We start from the raw sequence: 8,588 nt of genomic DNA on the forward strand, positions 1-8,588 counted from the left end.
GCTCATCTGGTAAATTTCCTGCCCTAGACCTGGTACCAACCTATTCCTTTAAAAAAATTCCTCATTTCCTTTAGTGAGAAATTATATTTTAAGATCACTTTGTGAAGTGTTTATTACTAATGAGGGTATCTCTTTAGTGTACAAATCCAGAACTCAAGAAGACTTCATGGATTCAAATGACAACTCCAATTTAAATTTAGTATTTGTTTTTCTTTCTATAAAACTTTTCAGAATTACATCTATTAATCTCCTCTCTTCCACACTGAAAATCTTAATTGTCAATGACTCAGAGAACAATAGAATTAGAAATACCATAATTATTCATTTTCTTTGGCTAACATTACATGCATAACATTCTCAGAATAACTGAAATATCACACCAATATAATTACTGAAAGCAGTTTAAAGTGTTTTTGCATATGTTCTCCCAATTTTGCCCTCTATTTTTAATATTTTTAATACATATATTATCTGAGCGTATGGCCATTATATATAACATTCTCTTTAAATCCTTATTCATGTCTATGGCCATGCTGCCTTGAACAAGCCCAATCTTGTCTGATCTTGGAAGCTAAGCAGGGTTGGCCCTGGTTAATACTTGGATGGGAGACTTCCTGAAAAGGCCAGGTGCTGTAGGCGTAAAAAATAAAAAAAAATTAGGGATTGTAAACTGACAAGGTCATTGCAATCTGTGAGATCAACCAAGGGTTGCCTTGCCTAAAAATAAAAATAAATCCTTATTCATTAAGCAACTAGAAGGTTAAAGCATATCACTAGTCTTTTCACTGTCTCCCTACTCATTTAGGTTGTCTGAAGCTAATTTTTCTATTAAATTTACAAGGAAAGATTCATGGAACAATATTCTATAAGTTCTTGCATACTGACAGTAGCTGGTTGTGTTCTTTATGCATAAGAAAGTCAATTTTTCTGGATGTAAATATTTGGCTTATATTTTCTTTACTTGGACATCCTAAATATTTACTCCATTTTTTTTTGGCATAGAGTGTTGCTGACAAAAAAAAAGTGTTGATAATTTAAATTGTTTTGCCTTGTAAGTCATTTACTATTTTTTTTTCTATAAATTCCAGTAATTTAACTAGAATATATTTTCATGTGGGTCATTCTGCCTCAGTATTCCTAGATACAAGGCATGTTCTTTCAATATGCAGTCTTAAGTGTTTTCATTTTTTAAATTTCAGCAAAGTTTTCTTGAATTATAAAATTTAGTATTTATTCTTCTTCCTTGTTTTGGTTTTCTTTTTCAGGGTTGCCTGTTATCTACTAAATATTGTTGCCTTTCTTCAACATGTCTCACTTTTTCTAAAATCTTTTTATCTCTCCATTAATTTTTTATGTTTAAAAATTTCCTCCTGTTTTGTAACTTCTGTCAGCCCATTTGGACTGCTGTAACAAAAATACCATAGACTGGATGACTTGTAAACAACAGAAATTTATTTCTCACAGTTCTTCACTCTGGGAAGTCCAAGATTAAGTCACTGGCCTATCCAGTGTCTGGTGAGAGCCAGCTTCCTGGTCAGAGATGACGGTCTTCTCCCTGTGTCCTCACATGGCTGAAGGAGTGAGAGCTCTCTGGTGTCTCTTGTATAAGGGCATTAATTCCATTCATGTGGGCTCTACTCTCATGACCTAATCACTAACTGAAGGCCCTACCTCCTGATACCATCCATAGGGAAGAATAAATTTCAATATATGAATTTTGGAGATATACAAATATTATTCTATAGCACTTTGTTTCTCTTAAAAGTATTATTCCTGAGGTCTGTCATCTCATTTCTGGTATTTTAAAAGTCTAAATTTCGTTGATCTTTTGTTATTATTATTATGTTATAAATTATTTTTATTATATGTATTATGTTATGTACTATGATTTTTATTTAAACAGTGTTGTCTTGTGTAATTTCCTTATTATTTTTTAGGTTGTTTTGAAATAGTACATTACAATTTTGACTGGGTTTTTGAACATGTTTTTCAAGTATAAGGATGCCATTTTGTCTCTCTCTCTAATAACTTTTATGTGGAATTTGATACTTTTTTGCTGTTTACTAGTATATGAAAATAGTTTTCCAGAAGAAGGCATGGCTAAGAGTAACTTGGGCCTTTTATTTTTAGATTTTTTGTTAAATTCCTTGGCTTATTGTTAGATTTCTAGTTTTACCATTGTGATCAGGGATGATTTGGGTACATAGATATTCAAAACCATTTTATCTTCGTTGTAAAATATACCTTTTAGCATTATGAAATTCCCTCTTTTAATTTTATTTAATAATTTTGCATCTAAATTAAGTTTACTTTTTGTTTGTTTTTTCCCCCATAATACTTTATTATTTTTTATTTAAACAGCGAATTGTCTTTTTAAAGGATTAAAACTGGGAAAATTTTCATTCATACTAGTTTCAGGCAGAATACTGGTCTCCCAAAGCTGTCCACCACCTAATTCCTGAAAACTGAGAATATTATGTTACAAGGCAAGGGAGAATTAAGATTGAATTAAGGTTGCTGATTAATTGACTTTAAAATAGAAAAAGCAAGGGTTGACTGGGCAAGATGGCAGGGTAGGTAAATGCAGTGCTTGCTTCCTCTCATGACTATGTTAAAATTACAACTAAATTATAGAAAAATTAACCTAGAGAACCATCTAAAGACTAGCTGAACAGAACTCCTGTGATGAAGAATATAAAGAAGAGGCCACATCGAGACTGGTGGGAGAGGCAGAGATATGAAATGATCTGACCCCATAACCACATGTAGCGGTTAAGCATCATGAGGGATCTCTTGGCTGCAAAGGTCCCCCTAGAGGAGTGAAGTTCCCAGCCTCACACTGGGCTCACAAGCCCAGGGTTCCAGTGCCAGGAAGAGGAGTCTCCACAAAATCTAGTTGTGAAAATCAACAGAGAGTCTGTCCATCAAGGTGAGATAGAGGGCTGCTAGAAACCCAGACATCCTTTTAAAGAGCCCACACAGACTTGCTTGTTCTCAGGTACTCACCCTGGGCTCCAGCGGCTGGGTGGCAACTCAAAAGGTACCAGAGACATACAAGGAAAGACTGAGTTGCATGGCTTCGGGGTGAGGGCTAGAGGGACAGCCACCATTGTTACCGTGTTGAGTCCTCCTCTCATGTAGCCCTCAGGTAGGTGCCATCTTTCCTATGTTGAGCTCTGCCCACAAATGGCCAAATCTGAATCTGCGTTTGCTGGTGAACTCTGCTCACTCCACCCTGGTAATTCCCTGAGACCCCACCTCACACAACTTGCTACCACCTTAGGCTCTTTCAGTGGTTGAACTTTATGGGTGGCCGATTGGTGGCGTCAGAGCTTGAGATGACCTGGGTCTTTTACTGAACTGTCCCAGGCCCAGTACTGGTTGCAGCTGCCTTTGGTTTGAAGCATGGCTTCTGCCATGCACCTCTAGGTCCAGTACAGGCAGTGAACAACTGCAGATAGCTTTATAGTTCCTACCAGGTAGATCTCTGCCAGTCACAGACAGTGGCTGATCTTGTCCTGCATGAGAGCCCCTCCCAAGGGGCCCCAGAGCCAATACATGAGGAGGTTAACTTCAGACTACAGCACAAGACTACTTGATTTAACCCCACAAGGGGCACACAAGGTGGTCTCAACAGGCACAGGTGCCTGCTGGGGCAAATCTGGGTCTGTGGTTAAGCCCCTGCATAGCAGCTCATATGCTATGGGTGTAGTCAGTCCTCACAGCCAGTCAACTGAGAGTCAATCCCACCCACTGACATGCCAACAGTTATCTAGGCTCAACTACAATAGGAGGGTACACACAACCTATACAAGGGACACACCTTGAGAACCTAGCACAGTGGTCAGGGAGACTACACTGTTGGGTCACACTGGGCACCTAGTACATAAGAGCACCAGGCTAAGACTAGGAGATGTAACAGGTGTACCTAGTACATAGAAAGAAACACAGAGAGGCAGCCAAAATAAAGAAACAAAGAAACACATTCCAAATGAAAGAACAGGAGAAAACTCCAGAAAAAGAACTAAATGAAATGGAGGCAAGAGATCTACCATATACAGAGTTCAAAACACTGGTTATAAAGATGCTTAAGGAACTTAGAACTACAACAAAGAGATTGCAAACATAAAAAAGGAAATAGAAACCATAAAAAAGAACCCATCAAAAATAAAAAATATAATAACAGAAATGAAGAATTCACTAAAAGGAACCAATAACAGATAAGATGAAGCAGAGGATCAAATCAGCAATTTGGGAGTCAAGGTAGCAGAAAACACTCAATCAGAAGAGAAAAAAGACTAAAAATAAATAAGAATAGTTTTAGGGACCTCTGGGACAACATCAAGCATAACAACATTTGCATCATAGGGATCCCAGAAGGATGAGAGAGACAGCAGGGATTGAGAAACTATTTGAAGAAATAATGACTAAAAGCTTTCCTAACCTGGCAAAGAAAATTGACATATAAGCCCAAGAAGTGAAGAGAGTCCCAAACAAAATAAACCCAAAGAGGCCTGCACCAAGACACATCATAATTAAAATGGCAAATTTTAAAGAAAAAGAGAATCCTAAAAGCACTAAGAGAGAGGTAGCTAGTTACTTACAAGGGTACTCCCATAAGAATGTCTGCTGATTTCTCATCAGAAACTTTACAGGCAGACGTTGGCATGAAATATTCAAAGTGATGAAAAGCAAGGACCTATAACCAAGACTACTGTAATGAGCAAGGCTATCATTTAAAATTGAAGGTGAGAAAAAGAGTTTTACAAACAAAAAAAAGCTAAAGAAATTTATCATCACCAAGCCAGTATTACACAAAATATTAAAGAAACTTTTTTTAAAAAGAAGAGAAGGGAAGACCATAAATGTGAATAATAAAACGAACCTATCGATAATCACTTTACATGTAAATAAATTAAATGGTCCATTCAAAAGACATAAGATAACTGAATGGATAAGAAAACAAGAACCATACACACGCTATCTACAAGAGACTGACTTCAGATCAAAAGACACACACAGACTAAAGATTTAAGGATGGGAAGAGATACCTCATACAAATAGAAATTTTTAAAAAGCTAAGATAGCGATACTTATATCAGACAAAATAGACTTTAAAACATAGGCCATAATAAGAAACAAAGAAGGACATTACATAATGATAAAGGGATAAATCTAACAAGAGGATATAATCCTAGTAAATATTTATGCCCCCAACATAGGAACAGCTACATATATAAAGCAAATATTGACTGACATAAAGGGAGAGATCTACAATAACACAATCATAGTATAGGACTTTAACACCGCATTGAAACCGATGAACAGATCTTCCAGACAGAAAATCAGCAAGAAAACAGTGGCCTTAAATGACAAACTAGACCAGATGGATTTAATTGATAGTTTTAGAACATTTCACCCCCAAAGAAGCTGAATATACATTTTCCTCAAGTGTGCTTGGAACGTTTTTTTCAAGATAGACCACTTGTTACACCACAAAACAAGTCTTAGCAGATTTAAAAAAGATTGAAATGATAGCAAGTGTCTTCTCCAATCACAATGTATGAAGCTAGAAATAGATTACAAGATAAAACTGAAAAATACACAAACACGTGGAAGCTAAATAACATTTTACTAAACAATGAAAGAGTTAACAATGAGATCAGAGAAGAAATCAAAAGATACCTGGAGACAAATAAAAACAAAAACATGATGACCCCAAATCTACGGCACACAGCGAAAGCATTCCTAAGAGGAAATTCATAGCTATATAGGTCAATCTCAAGAAATAAGGAAAATCTCAAATAAACAACCTAATCTTACACTAAAGAAACTAGAAAAACAATAGCAAACAAAACACAAAGTGAATAGAAGGAAGGAAATAAAGATTAGAGCAAAATAAATGAAATAAAGCTTTAAAATAAATACAAAAGTTCGATGAAACTAAGAGCTGATTTTTTGAAAGGATAAACAAAATTGATCAACCTTTAACTAGACTCATCAAGAAAAAAGAGACAGAACCAAATAAATAAAACTAGAAATGAAAGAGGAGAAGTGACAACTGACTCCACAGAAATATGAAGGATTATGTAACAAATACTACAAGTAATTGTATGCCAACAAATTGGACAATCTGGAAGAAATAGATAAATTTCTAGAAACATACAATCTTCTAAGAATGAGTCAAAAAGAAACAGAAAATCTTGACCCACCAATTACTACTAAAGAAATAGAATCAGTAATCAAAAAAATCCCAACAACAACAAAAAAGTCCTGGACAGAATGACTTCATGGTGAATTTTACCAAACATTCAAAAAAGAATGAACACTTATGTTTCTCAAACTATATGAAAAATTTAAGAGGATTGAAGGCTCCCAAGCTCATTTTATGATACCAGCATCATTCTGATTCCCAAACCAGACAAAGAAAAAGAAAATTATAGGCCGATATCCCTGATGAACATAGATACAAAAATAATCAAAAAATAGTAGCTAACCAAATTCAGCAAGGCATTAAAAAGATCATACACTATGATCAAGTGGATTTATTCCTGAGATGCAGTTTGGTTCAATATTAACAAATCAATTAATGTGCTATACCACATAAATTAAATGAAGTATTAAAATCATATGATCATGTAAATAGATGCAGAAAAAGTGTTTGATAAAATCCAGCATCCATTTATGATAAAACTCTCAGCAAAATGGGAATAGAGAGACCATACTTCAATGTAATAAAGCCAAATATGATAAACCTACAGCTAACATGATATTCAATATGGAAAGGCTAAAAGCGTTTTCCTAAAGATCAGGAATGAAAACAGGATGCCCAATTTCACCACTTCTCTTCAACAAAGTATTGGAAGTCCTAGCTATAGTACTCAGACAGGAAAGAGAAATAAAAGGTATCCAAGTTGGAAAAAAAAAAGAAGAAAAACTGTCATTATTTACAGATGACATGATACTTTATAGAGAGAACCCAAAAGATGCCTCAAAAAAACTGTTAGAACTGCTAAATTCAGTAAAGTGGCAGGATACAAAATTAATATTCAGAAATCAGTTGCCTTTTTATATACTGATTAACAAACTATCAAAAAGAGAAATTAAGTAAATAATGTCATTTGTAATTGCATCAAAAATACCTAAGAATAAATTTCACCAAGAAGATAAAAGACCTGTACATGAATAATAATAAGACATGAAGAAAGAAATGGAAGAGGATACAAATAAATGGAAGCATATACCATGCTCAAGGATAGGAAGAATTAACATCATTAAATATTAATACTACCCAAAACAAACTATAAATTCAATTGAATTCAATTCTTATCAAAATATCGATGGCATTTTTCATAGAAGTAGGACAAATAATCCAAAAATTTATGTGGAACTATAATAGACCCCGAATAACCACAGCAATCTTGAGAAAGAACAAAGATATCACAATACCCGATATCAAACTATGTTGCAAGGCTATAGTATTCAAAACTATGATATTGGCATAAAAACAGATGCATGGATCAATGGCACAAAATAGAAAGCCCAGAATAAAGCATATGGTCATTTAATGTATGACAAAGGAGGTAAGGATGCACAATGGAGTAGACAGTTTATTTAATAAATGCTGTAGGGCTGGACGGCATATACATAAAAAATGAAACTGGACCACCTTCTTACATCATATACAATAATAAATTCAAAACGAATTAAAGACTTCAATGTAAGACCCCAAATCATAAAACTCCTAGAAGAAAAAATAGGCAGTAAACTCTCTGACATAGCTCTTAGTAATATTTTTTTTTCTGATATACCTCTTTGGTCAAGGAAAACAAAAGAAAACATGAACAAATGGGACTCCATCAAACTAATTTTTGCACAGCAAATAAAACCATCAACAAAATGAAAAGACAACCTACTAAATGGGAGAAGATATTTGCCAATGAAACATCGATAAGGGGTTAATTTATAAAGAACTCATACAACTCAACACACAAAAAGCTAACAATCTTATTTAAAAATGGGCAGAAGACCTGAAGAGGTATTTCTCCAAAGAGGACATATAGATGGCCAATAGACTACGAGAAGATGCTCAACATCACTAATCATCAGATAACTGCGAATTAAAACCTCAGTGAAATATCACCTTGTCAGAATGGCTGTCATCAGTAAATCAACAAACAACAAGTGCTGGCAAGGATGTGGGGAAACGGAAATCGTTGTGCACTGTTGGTGGGATTGCAAACTGGTGCAGCCACTATAGAAAACAGTATGGGGGTTCCTCAAAAAATTAAAAATAGGACTACCATATGACTCAGTGATTCCACTTCTGGGTATTTATCTAAGAAGTATAAGAACTGCATATCAAAAGAATCAGATGTTGGTTTTCCCTGGGAACATTAACTTTTCTGTAATCTCAGTCTGTGTTCGCTCCTATACCAATCAAACTCCCTTGGTGTGGAGAAAATCCTGGAGTTCAAATGTGAAAAGAAACCAGGCACATTCTTGAGGAGGATGCTGGTAGCGCAAAGGGAATTGAAGATATTCACTGTTTAGAGCTTCAGCTGAAGTCAAAGTTGAGCTAAATTGTG

General features: G+C 35.0%; 1 pseudogene; it reads left to right on the forward strand.

Moving 5' to 3' along the window:
• Positions 1–520: 520 nt before the first annotated feature.
• LOC112483684 lies at positions 521–639 on the forward strand (annotated as a pseudogene).
• Positions 640–8,588: the final 7,949 nt, after the last annotated feature.

This window comes from Pteropus alecto, unplaced genomic scaffold (genome assembly GCF_000325575.1).
Source record: "Pteropus alecto unplaced genomic scaffold, ASM32557v1 scaffold164, whole genome shotgun sequence".
NCBI lineage: Eukaryota > Metazoa > Chordata > Mammalia > Chiroptera > Pteropodidae > Pteropus > Pteropus alecto.